Raw genomic sequence first — 13,887 nt, 5'->3', positions numbered from 1 at the left:
CATGGATATTGTGTACAGAAGAGTTAGGTCAACGAAGCCAAGTTGAACAACTGTGTGCATTAATTATGGATTACTTTGCACAGTCTTGTAGCCTTGAAGTTCGATAAGGTACACATTTGCCTCACAAAACACAATTTGACAAATCCCTATGGCAATCATTTCACTAACACAACAACAACAACAAAGCCTTTTGTAGTTTTGTCCCAAGCAAGTTGGGTTAATATGATACCTGACAGAAACATATGGAAACGGTGATTATTTCGGTAAGAAAAACATAAATTTCCCATGATCATATTGCATATCGCCTATCAGAATAACTTACACTGGCATTTTGTGTAGTCTGACTTTCAGTGATATAAGCACTTTCATCCATTATACACTGCCACAAGCATATCTTCTACATAGATCAGGCATGCATCTCTATACATTGGTCTACGATGGTGTGATATGGTATGTGCCTAGGGGTGGACCTAGGGGTGGTATGGCCCACACAAGGTACAACCATATTCCAGTATTGTATAATCGGTCTTTTCCAACAGTCTAATGGGGTTAGGTTAAAAATGGATACATTATTATTTAGTGTGAGTTGCTCAAATAGCAGTGTCCAGTTTATCAATAGCGCTGAATAAACTTAAATAGTAGCATAAATGGTGTCTAACTCGAGAGGTTTTAAACATAAGGCCACCAGGTCTGGCTTTATATATGAAGCCCCAATGACACGCCGAAGCGATCATAGTACAACATACACGCTAACACGCACGTCTAATACCAAACACACACACGGACCACATCTAGATGCTACAAGGCTGGTACCCAACATCCACACGAATCATGCGATACAACGACAGGGCAACCCGCCCCCGATACAAACTGATAACTAGCAAAGAAGCAAGACCACGACTGCAAGTAGGCAAGTGCATGAATGTCGCTGCGCTCAGCTCCTCGTCCTCGCGTAGAGCCTCCTAACGTCGTCCAGAGCCGAGTCCTGTCCGTCCGTCTGACCATGGACATTTTGAAGATGGCGTCAGCTGGGCTATTGATGATGGTACCCTCTATAGCTAGCTTGTTCCTAATGTTCCAAAGCGACCAGCATTGTGCCGCAAAGGTGAATCAAACTAGCCTACGCAGTGGCCCAGCCAAACCCTGGACTATGGCCACAAAGTCACCGACCCTGTCGGATTCCAATCGCATTTCAGGAGTTCCCTAACTCCTGCCCACATGAACTTAGCCAGATGGCATTTAAAGAAGATGTGGTCGCAATCCTCCCATTCCCCACACAGGACGCACAGACACCGTCAGACGGACCCTTCCGTTTAGCCAGCTGCTCCCCTGTTAGGAGTCTACCCCTGAGAAGCTGCCAAAGGAACACCTTAATCCTAGGTGGCACCTTCGTCTTCCAGACCTGTTTGAAGTGTGCTACAGCCGCCCCCCTGCGCCATCTTGTGGTAAATGGAGTTAGTCGAGAATTGTCCCGAACCCTCGAGCGCCCAGGAAACCTCGTCCACTCCGGTAGCCATCGGGTGTAGGTCGAACACCCTGCACAAGTTGTCCCGTTCTACCGACTCCACCAACCCAAATGGTCATCGAAATCGGATCCGCCATCCCTCGACAGATCGAACTCCCGCCATCGTCGCATACTGGTTGTCGCAGCATGCAAACAAGTGAGGGAAGATGGCCCTAAGCGGGCCACGCCCTGTCCACCAGTCGAGCCAAAAGTAGGTCCTACGCCCATCGCGGACCTTGTGGCGTGCTCCCAGCTTGAAATACCACTTAATTTTCTGGATAGCCCTCCAGAATTGCGAGCTAGCCTTCGGGACCGCCGGGGAGAATAAGTCATTATCCCGCCATTCTGGTAGAGTTTCCAAATCCACCTAAGCATGAGAGCGATGTTCATGTACTTGGTGTTGAGGATTCCCAATCCTCCGAACTCCCGTGGCCTACAGACCGTGGCCCAATCTACCATATGGTACTTACGCTTGTCCCCCACTCCTTCCCAGAAGAAGCGAGCTCGGGAGCGGTTCATAGCCCCATGTGTCGAGTCGTGGAGCAAGTACAACCCCATAGCAAACATAGGTAAACTGGACAAGCAGGAGTTTTGGAGCTCCAGCCGTCCAGCTGCGGCAAGGTACAGTCCTGCCACGGGTCAACCCTATGACCCACCTTCTCCGTAAGGAAGTGCCACTCAGCCACTGATAAGGCCTTGTTGCTGATCGGTAGTCCCAGGTAATGCATGGGGACGGTTCCCAGCTTGCAGTTGAGACCTCTAGCCACCTTAAGCTTAGCCTCCTCAGTGACACCAGTAACCGCTTCACTCTTGTTGTAGTTAATCTTCAGCCCGGACATATTTTCATAACACATGAGGATGAATTTGTGGTTAGCGACTCCCAAAGTCGTAGGCTCAATTAAAATCATCATGTCGTCCGCGTACTGAAGATGGGAGACCCCCAGGCAGGTGGGACACCACACCCTGTATATGTCCCGCGTCCTTGGCCTTGGCAATGATGGCCGCCAAGGAGTCAACCAGAAAGTCGAAAAGAATCGGCGATAGCGGGTCCCCTTGTCTGACCCCTCTCGCATTACGGAAGTAGGACCCCACCTCTCCGTTAACATTCATCGCTGTCTGTCCCCAAGACACCCGATGAATCAACCCTGCCGAGAAACCCTTTGTCAGAAGCACCTCTCTAAGAAAGTCCCAATCCACCCTGTCATAGGCTTTCTCGAAGTCCAGTTTGAGAAGCAAGCCCCCAAGCTTCTTCTGTTTCAGTTCGTGAGCAATCTCGTGGAATGCCAAGACCCCTTCATGGAGACTCCTCCCTTTGATGAAAGCCGTATTGGCTACGGTCAATGACTCTGTAGGCTACCGGAGCTAAGCGTAACGCATAGGCCTTGGCAATAAACTTAAAATGATGTTAATCAACGCTATAGGCCTGAATAATCTGATCTGATCCGCTCCTTTGACCTTCAGGATCAGGGAGAGGATACCAAAGTTTAAGCGGGCAGCATCCACCCTTCCTAGGACAAAGTCATTGAGAATCTCCAGCACTGGTTTCTTGACTCCCCAGAATCTCTTGAAGAAAATAACTGGAAACCCATCTGGTCTAGGAGCCGAGTCCGGTTTCATGCTGGCCAGCACCTCGTCTAGCTCCTCTGGGGTGAAAGTCAGACAGAGTGCATCGTTTTCTTCCTCCGACAGTCTCATACCCGCCGGCCAAAGATCCGGGTGTAGTGAGAAAGCCCTAGTGTCTCCCTGGGTCCCCATGAGGTTGCCATAGAACTGGTAGACATGTTCCATGACCTGCCCCCCGGTCTCCGTGATAAGTCGAGGAATCATACATTTCCGTCTCCTCCCGTTGGCAATCGCGTGGAAGTAGGCCGTACACGCGTCTCCCTGCAGCGTCTACCGCAAACGACTCCGCTGCCGCCAATACTCCTCCTCCAAACCATCCATGTTCACTATCTGGTCTTCCAGATGATACTTGAGTGCCCAGCCTTCCTCATCCAACCCTTGCGAGTCCGCTAGGGCGTCCAGCTGTTGCACCCTCCTGAGCATAGCCTCCCTGGCTTCACGTTTCTTTTTCCCCATGTTGGCTCCCCAGCCTCTAAGGAATTGGCGTATGACCCGGGAGATACACTGCCACAGATCAACACTACTACGGTGTGGACCTTTCCCTGTGATGCACTCCGAAATCTTGTCGGACACCAATTCATGGAAGCCTGGCACCCCCAGCCACCAGGTTTGAAAGAAAAACCTAGGCTTCACCACGATCCCCTTCTCTCCATCATCTAGGATCAAGGGGTTATGATCAGACCCAATCCATGTCACCACCGTGAGCGAGCACAGCGGGAATCTTTGTTCCCAGGAAGGGGAGACAAAGACCCTATCAAGCACAGAGCGGGTTGGCGCCCTTTGACGATTCGTCCAGGTAAATCGCGCCCCTACACGGTTAAGCTCTGTGAGCGACAAGGCCGTAATGGCATCGTTAAACCGGCGCACCCTAGGTCAGTTAACATTATCATTGCTCTTGTCCTCCATCCTCCTGATCAGGTTGAAATCCCCACCAATCACCAACGGAGTGGCGCAAGTCCCTACCTCCCGAACTAACTCCTCAAGGAAATCCCCTGTCCTCGAGTGATCAGCCGGTCCATACACCAGCATGAAACGCCATTTTAACCTGATCCTACGCTGCCAGGACCCCACCTCGAAGCGCTCCTCCCTGACGCCTAAGAGGACCCACCAGATTGTCCGTTTGCCAGGACCCAATCCCAAGCAAAGAGACCTCCGCATTCCAGGCCCCTGAGCTCAGCCGCAGAGAAGTCTTGTTTTACTGTCTCCGGCAACCCAATGATATCAACCCTTTCCTTAGCCATGTAATCGCGAAGTTGAGTCCGACACCCTAGTCGACCAAAACCTCGGATGTTGTAAATGAGCCCCTTCATTCTGTCCGTCCCTCTTAAACTGGTTCCTTCTTGGCGCTAGGTTCGCTATCTTTTTGGCAACCCGTGAGACGACAGCCTTTCCCTGCCTCGCCCCGGCACCTCGCCTAGCTGCACGCACGCATCCACCAGACCCTCCACCGCCGGGGCCTGGCCCAGGTCTAGGTGGGTCGTAGCCACCCCGTCGGCCTCCCCGGTCTCCCCCTCGGCATCCCCTGCCGCCGGCGTGGGGGCCTCCGCAGCCGTCTCCCTGGCAGCCGCCGCCACCGCCGCTTGCTCTTGTAGGCGGGCATCCGCCGCCTCGGCCAAAGCTGCTTGCACAAGCTCCTTTGCTCTAATGAGGGAGCGAGCCTCCTCCTTTGCACCCGCCCTCGGGTTAAAGATAACACAACTATCCGTTGCAACTAACTCAAGATGGGAATCAGAGAGGGAGTCGAGAAGAGTGTAGTCATTACCTTGACCCTTGTTGTTGTTAATGACCGTCTCGAGGTTCTTCTCGCTAGCCCTCCTTTGCACCTTCTCCAAGACCGGCGTGGCCTCGGCCACCCTCTTGCTCCTCGTGCTCTTGCGAGTGGCGAGTGGCCGTGACTCCGGCCACCCTCTTCGTCCTCGCGTATGGGATCGTCGGCGTGTGTTTCGCTTGCGGGACGGGGGCAACCAGGGTAACCACCGACCGCAGGTCGGGCTGCACCGGCTACCTCGCGCTCTCCACCGACACCACGTTCTCTACCACCTCCAGAACCCGCACCTCCGACACCGCCTCCCTAGCGCTCGTCCTTGCCACCTTGGCCGGTGGACCAACCGGCGGCTGGCTGTCTGCCACCCAGGAGGCCAGCGGGTCAGTCACCTGCGAGCCGGCCTCCGTCGAGATCAACGACTCCTCAGCCACCGCCCCTCCCTGGCCCAACTCCACCTCCATCGCCTGCTCCTTGCCCGTGTCCTTGGACAGGAGCCCCTGCTGCCACACTCCCAGCTCCAGATTCAAGCCGTATTGGTCGAAAGACCTCGGCAGGTTAGGTCCCTCCCAAACCCGCCCCGCAACCGGGGCACTCCGTGACCCGGTGCCTGCTTCCCTGCAGACTTGCATCAAAGTAAGTAAGAGTGTACCACGATTGCTTTCCGAAGTTCAAAAATGACTGTAGCGAATGAGAGAGTAGCTTAGTTTTATCAGTAATTAGATCCTCACACTGTTAAACACGCCACTTACGCAAACACACTATGTAATTCTTGTAGATCAATCATTTTGGTTTGCACTCTAAGTGTGTATCATACCCATGGGAAAAAATAGCGCGCTATTCCAACGCTAATAGCACGCTATAGCATATCTGGAGAGCCGACGCTACGCTATTTCGGCGCTATAGCGCGCTATTCGCGTTAATAGCATGCTATAACATGCTAATAGCGTATTTTTAGACTCACGCTATTTTGTTATAGCGCGCTATTTTTTTCCTTGATCATACCACACAATCCCCTCTCCTTGACATAGATTACCAAGAACTACCCTGTCTGGACGTACATTCCTATACTGGTTTGGTGAACTGTGTTCCTAGTTATACACAGTCTGTTGGATGTTTTCCCCTCTTCGTGCTGCCACACTACAATTCTACTACTTACAATCTGCTAGCATAATAGTCCTCTGTATCTCCTAGATTGTTGTAAGTCACCAGCAAGCAATTTTCCTGCAATAGACTTGCAAACAACAAAACCTGAAGTGAAGAAGGAGATGCATCAGGATTATCTCCGAAAATTTAATGATGAATTTCATCTGGATGGAATCACAACTTTGCTGTTAGGCTTCAGGCTTACTGTGCCAACTGCGAGTTAAATTCTTAATCTTGTGTCTCTGGTCCCTCTTCTCAGTTTGGTGATACGTGCTGACTTCTGTTTTCTAACATAAACCTGTGGGAACTCGCTGTCATTGTTTGCTAGGCATAATTTAATGCTATAAATTATGTATAACTATATATAGTGCTGGTGATTTGTGTGAGTAGCTAGCCACCAGTAGGCAGCAGCAACTCTAATTAGCCATATGAGTATATAGTCAGAAAACATTCTGTTTGCTATAGGACTAATCTTATGACACATTTGTCTTCAGCAGAAACTGCATGTGTTGCTTTTCATCTTTTATATTCATCAGACACCATCAGATGTGATTTGGAATAATACTATCTTTCGGTCACAACTTTGGCCGTTCTGCCGAAGTGTTTCAGTGAAGTAGACTTGTTTCCAAGTTAGCTACGATAAGTAGATATCTTACACAATAGTCTGAAGTATCAATTATATGCATTTTTGAATGAGTGCGTCCCCAGGATCCTTCAGTATCAATCGCAATATTTCCCCGACATTTGATGTTAGCAAACTTATGGGGACTATATCAGAGTGAATACTTGTATACGTTGTGAGAGAAAATGGAAATTCAGTTTATATTACTATTACACAGATTTCTGTAATTATTCTGCAGGTAAAATCTAAGCACACGTTTGGTAGGGAATGGAAAGAGGAGGTACTCGCAATCTGCCTTTGATATGACCACCAAAAGTCACATTAATTAGCATCAGCAAGAGAACTATTTTATGAATTAGCATCAGCAAGAGAACTATTTTATGAATTAGCATCAGCAAGAGAACTATTTTATGAATTAGCATCACCAAGAGATCTATATTTTCTCCTGAGCCATCCTTTCATTATTCTGCGAAAAAGTGGACATGTGCATTTGGTCAAAGTATCTTCCCTTATGTTACTCTATCTAGAAAATAATATAAGTTGAGCCGAACCTTGTAGGTAGCACTGTACTAAATTCGAGTCAATTAAAAGGGATCGGAGGGAGTACTTAATAGTTAGCAGGATGTGTTTCGTCCAGTGTGTCTTTTCCTTCTGCTGGGTTACTATGTCCTGTGGTGAAATGATGAAACTTGATATTTTTCATGATCTTGTTTGTCATCATTCTTGTTTGCCAACCTTTTAGATCTTATACTGATATTCTGGCTAATGCTGAGTTGGCAAATTAATGCGCTGCACCTTTTTTAGAATATGTTATTTTTAGTCCCTTTGGACTAAATAATGCTATACTTCTTGTAGCTGGATAAAAAATCGGTGCATGTGCTTTAGAGTAACATAAATCAGTCTCTTTCGTACAAAGATGTATGGTTTCATTATGATCTCTTTTTTTTATTTATTTTGATAAGAAAAGGATTTCTCACTGAGCTTCATTAACGAGTACCAATTCATTCTCATTTAATATTCTGTGTTTATATGCATGCTCTCTGTGATGGATAGTGTAGGCTTCCATATCCGAATGTTGTGCACCTATGTGATCTCAAAGATATGCAATCAGAGACATACTCACAGAAATATACAAGTATGTATTACTTCAATGGTCATGTTAGAAATGTGTTGTTGATTTTGTATGTATACTTTGTCTTTCTAAACTAGTGACGATCAATGATCAAAATGCTATATAGCCTGATTATTGCAGGTCAACAGCATGTAGTTCATTACTATTGACACCACATGGAGTTTATGTTTAATGCTATTCCTTGCACACATGCATGAATTTGTTGCACTGACAATTGATAGTTCTCTAAGATGCAATTAGTATTACCTGTACGGAGGGAGAAACACCGGGAAAATTCAAGTTTCTCCAGGCCGTGCAAGAGCAATACACAAGAGGTCGAGAGTAAGGTGTAGCCAAGGACGGACTTGCCGGGCAACTGGCAATCATTTCTAGATTACCACCTCAAACTGTGCTGCCGGCAAGTCATCCTTGGCTGCATTCCACTCTCTGCCTCTTTGTGCATGGCCCTTGCGGCAGTGAACTCTTCACCCCTCATCTCCCAGCTAGCTATGGAGGTGCTTCTGGTATTCATTGAGGGGAGGGTATTTATAGGCAGGGCTACAAGTTGATCTGGAACGATGCTGAAGTTTCCTTTTGATTTATTTTTAATAAAGGTATTGGCATCACTTTCCCCTTCTTGGAAGATGGTGACCTATCCATATATTGGGGCTTTCTGGATTTCCATTTTTTCTAATAATAGTTGTGGACCAAAAGGCTTGCCTCTGGCATCTATAGAATTGTTTTGTTATGTAGATTATGTGAGGTATCTAGGTTGGATGGTGTTCAGTCTACAGTGGATTCCAGAGCTCTTGATTAGAGTATAGTATCATAGTGGAAAACATTAGTGCTGCTATACAGTAAGGTAGTTTCTGATTTTCAACCTGTCTAATATGGGTTTCATCATGTTGTAATTTGCATATCACATGATACTGGACCCATGCTTGTATTTAACAAAGGCATATCACGTGGCTCTGGTGGTGCTTGTGCAGGAGGTGCTTCTGGCTTCAGCATGAGCATCTATTACTAGAATGCTGTTGGTTTCCGTTTTTGGCTTCTTTCTCTCAATCATTTGATGGCTCTGATTCTCACTTAGGTTGACCTTTCTGTTTCTCCCATATACACTCACTATAACGTGGACCTTTAGTTTCTGGATCGTCATATGGTGATATACACAAAAGGTTGTAAAGCTAAATCATATGTACAGGACCAAGGGAAACTTCCACTGTCTTTGTGAAGCCAAAAATGCGCCTTGCACTTCGAATGTTTGGTTGTGTGCTGGTGACTTAGAAAAGGCTTCACTGCCAGCTCCTGTTGTCTTGTGGAAATCATGAGTAGATCAAGTTGGGGCATTGCTGTAATTGCTCGATCTCCAAGGCCTGAAAACTTATCTAAGTTTAAGTCTGAGATTGGTTTATTTTATTTTGGGAGATCCGGCTTGGCCATCCACAGATGTATTTGAATCCAAATTCGTTTGATATGTTGAGAAACAAAAGCACAAACTCTGATGTGAATAGTAGTACACAAACACAATAAATTTGATTTAGTTGCTATTCACATCAGGGTTTACTGTTTTTGTTTTTTGATCTATGGACTGGATATGGATTTGTAATTTTGTGCCGTGGTAGATACATGTCATGTCAATATTGCCAAAAATTTCATTATAATTCGAGATGTTAAGTGTGTCTTTAGTGCACTACTACGCTAATCACCCTATTTACATGTATGCTTCAAATATGGAGTATATTTCTTCTTGCTCATATTCTATTCATTTATATTGTAGGAGTAGATTTATGGTTCGTCAAATTATGTCTCTTCGTCAATATGAGTATGGGTTCATCCTTGTTAGTTAAACATAATAATCTGAAGCTTGGACTTACTAATCTATTCTCTTGATACTCTATGCATTTTCAGAGTTAATACTTGTCACCCCTGACATTCTTAGTGTGAAATAGCTTTGTGGTTTGGTCACTAATATTGGACTTCTTTCAAATAATATTGGCTGGAATCAGTGGGTCAGTGTTGCGGGAATACTTCATACTTTGCAATTACGGCCTGTTACTTTTGGTTATCTTTCAAGAAAACTGTTATTTTTTTTACCGATCTGCATTTTCTAGTCACCATTGGGTTTTTAGACGAAAAACTAGCCATCATTAGTAATGTTTGATTTATCAGGAAAAAACCAAATCTGACTATGTAACATGCTTGTGAATTTAGTTTTTAGACATTAGCAACATCATGTTTTGCTGTTAGTTCATGTTGATACTTACATCTGGACATCTTAGCTAGTATTCTGCGTTATGCCATTATCATAGTATGATTTATTAGCACACTATTGAACTTGACATTTGGTAGTGGGCTGCTATGTACAGTAATTATCGTCATCTGGTGCATGAAAAAGGATATTGGCTGGTCTCACCATTTGGTTCAAGATTATATCTACTGGCTTCCTGTGTAATAGCGGAGAACACATCAAAATGTATCATGTGTTAACTGTGCACATTCATTACTTTCAGATTTATCAGATACGGATCATAGAGGGCTGTGGGCTCGTGACCTTGTGTTTTAGACTTTGTAATTGTCCATATCACTTTTAGCATGAAACTTATGTGTCGAGTCTGAGAATCATGTTTCATCATCTATCAACCAGTCAACTTTGAGGTAGTTAAGGATTCCATACTATGAAACAATGTTTTACATGAGGATGCGTCATATTATTATGATTTTCTATTGCCATATAAGCTAAATATTAATCTGAGCCTTGCTCTTGATTGTTTCTTGAAAAAGGTCTATTGGTCATTATGACTTACTGATGCTGGGAGTTTAGTAGTTTACCCATGGTACCTTACATGTACTTTCATTGTGCTAATAACGATCTAAAGATATCGTTAACATCGCCACCTTAATTTTAGGCTTTCAAGCAATAAAGTAAAGTTTTCCACTCAGAGGACACGAATGGGGCAACTAAGGAAATGCATCACTTTCTTAACATGGCTACATCACCGCTGTACCTTCCTGCTTCTCATGCTGTACATGTTTAAGATTTCTGTTACAAACACAATCGTTGTGGTACAATATTGTAAGAACAATTTCTGTCCTAACTGTTAGCCTTGAGGAATCTTTTGTTGTCGAGTGCTTGCTGTACATCTTTTGGACTTGAGGTCTTTTTGGCCTTCAATTTGCATCATGGAGGCAACTGAGGAAAGTCATTATCTTATCTTCAAAAGGCATGAATGAACATAAAATAATGGCGAAGGAACAGTGATATTGTCTGATACACGCACTTACGAATTATACAGATCTGATGCCAAGTGGGTTGAGCTAGCTTGTATGCAAGCCTTTACTTCTTATGCTTTCATATTCATGCATTTTGCAGATGAAAGAGCAAGATATTATTTTACCTCTAACATACCCACACATAGAGCTGGAGAGACATGATGTCAACTAGAGGTTGAACTGCTGGAGATGCAGACCTTTCAAAACTGGAAAAGTTATGTCAAGTAGAGGTTAGACTAGCTAAAGATGCATATCTTTGATGCTTAGCATACTTACTACTCATGTATTTCTATAACAAAAATTGACAGAAATGCAGATATTTGAGATCTCTTGACAATGCTTGAGGGCCAAACACCAGAAGAAGAGAACTAGGTGTAGCCAAGGACAACCTGCCGGCTAACTCTAAGGCTCAACAAAGCTGAGATTTCCCCAACACCAGGAGTCGGCAAGTCATCCTTGGCTGCATCCCGTTCTCTGCCTCTTAGCGTATGGCTACCCAGCAGAAGCTTTCTTGGTATCACTACAGACTACAGGTAATTCCCGCCCCTGCTTCCTCTCCTTGCTTCCCCTATCATGACTGCTTCACTACGTGTGGTATGGTCTGCAAGTGTGCATTGCTATAGGGTGAGAGGGCCTGCATTTATAGGCATGAGCAAGTTGGATTTGGAATAACACAGAAACCACTGCCCCCAATGAATTCTTTACTACAAATATGTCATCACAAAGTTTGCCGTTTTGGGGATGAGACATGATGACTCACCAATTGGTTGTCCTGGGTCTGATGTCCATTTTTAAATTAAGGATTCGGCATCTTCTGGATTCGTTGGTTGAGACTTAGGATTGAGCATATGATCTGTGCTTCATGTGCACATGCGGTGAGCAGCCCTTGACTTAGCCAAATTTTATGACTACCGAGAGTTCTTTTGGTCCATCTCCAAACTTAGTATGTCCTCCTAAATATAATACGTTTTGGGAGTTAAATTTAGACTCCCAAAACTTCTTATATTTACAAACGACGGGTGTACCTTTTATTGGAGTATTGGAAATCTATGAACAGTAAACATTCTCCTATCGATTTATTGAATGGCATACTCAGTATGTTAGTAGGATATATTTCACCATGTTTTATTTTGGTTGGTATGTTTACAATTTCACCAAGCTAGCTGTTGCTGTAGATATGTAAGGTTAAAACTATTTATGCGGATACACATGTGCCGCTTAGGATTGAAACTGGATGGCAGTCTTTGGTTCATCCTGCATAAGAATATGATAATTGCATCATAGAAATATGTTGTATGGAACAATTACATGCTTTATTAACCGCATTTGTTTCTAATAAATGTTTGTACCAAATTTCTGTTAGAACCATTCAGTATTCAAATGAAATTCTTAGAATAGTATGAGTGCAAACAATTTATGCCAAAAAACGTTCCAACCCTATTTGTTAATTTATGCTTGAAGCATATAGATATAAAAAGTTGATATGTATGTTGAAACAAAGTACCTCATTAAGCCAGCATGTTGTTCTGTTATGGTACTTTGTGAATCTCTTGGCAAATCTGGGACATGACACATATGCTTTTCATAATGGTTGGTGCAGCCACAGCCAGCATCAAATCAATACCTAGCCAGCATTTTAAAGACTAATGAGGTATAGGTTGAGTCCATTTTAGACATTATAGCAATTCCACTGATGGTGTTTGCTAGGGCCAATATTTCTGCTACACCACAAAACAATGTGTCCCCAAAGCAATCCTACAAGTTACATCAACTTGAAAGAGGCATTATTTGTGCTCCTGCGGGGACCTACAAAATCAATATAGGTATGGTGGTGATACTGTTTGCCGGTGCCTCGGTGGCCGCTGTTCTTGTACCATTATTCTTTACCATATCTGGCTTGAGAACCCACTGGTGGTTCATTTGGAGCATCTGGCAATTGGTTATTTTGGCAGTGTCCTACTCTTTGATGGGGTCCCTTCTCCCATGATTTGATGCCCTGCGTATCTCCATTGGATTGTGTGGTCTCACTCTCCTAGTCTCGCCCTCTCTCCTTTCCCCTAATTTGATTGGTGGACAGTCTACTCTTAGGATAACTGGTCCTAATGACACGATATAGATCTTCCAGTACTGATGTACTGTGCAGAGTTATAGAGGTAGTACCTGATACCCCCTCCAAAGTCAAGCACTCCTCATTGGCTCCCAAAGCTTCGGCACTTATTCTGTACGGTTTATCAATGGCGATCCTAAAGTAGTTAGTTGGCCAAGTGAGGTTGTCTCGAGTTCAGATATTATCATACAAAGAAGGCTCGGTAGAAAGGAAAGCTGCTATTTGCATCTTCAGCTACTAGAGCTAAGCTTGCTTCTTTGTAGTTATTGCAAGCTGATGAAGTTAAAGTTTTTCTTATTCGAGCTAAGTTGATGAAGTTGGGCATGAGATATGGGCCGACATATCAAAACTAAAACTAAATTATATAAGTCAGCCGCTGAAACCTTAATAATGCTTGTTTACACTGGAGATGCTGCGTTCGTGCAGCCAGCAGGCACCTATCGCAATGGAGAACACAAAACTTGTTGATGTCCACATGCACTAGTTAGTGGCTCAGGTATTTTGACTTCAAAAATAGTGTGGCCCGGATATGAAAACGAGCTTTCAGTTGGAATAATTATGTAGTCATAGTTCGATACTGTGAATTTAATCATTAAAGTTGAAAAACTGGTACATAAGTACATATTCGTGGGAAAAGATTTAGGTCGACGCGCAAGCTTTTTTGAGAAAGAGATCTTTGGTCGAGGGTGCGACAGGGAGTCAAGATATGTTATCACTTGCTGCCACTAGTTTTGTCGTC

This window comes from Lolium rigidum, chromosome 7, assembly GCF_022539505.1.
Source record: "Lolium rigidum isolate FL_2022 chromosome 7, APGP_CSIRO_Lrig_0.1, whole genome shotgun sequence".
Taxonomy (NCBI): Eukaryota; Viridiplantae; Streptophyta; class Magnoliopsida; order Poales; family Poaceae; genus Lolium; species Lolium rigidum.
The sequence above is the reverse complement of the archived record's forward strand: the minus strand, read 5'-3'. Positions refer to the sequence as shown.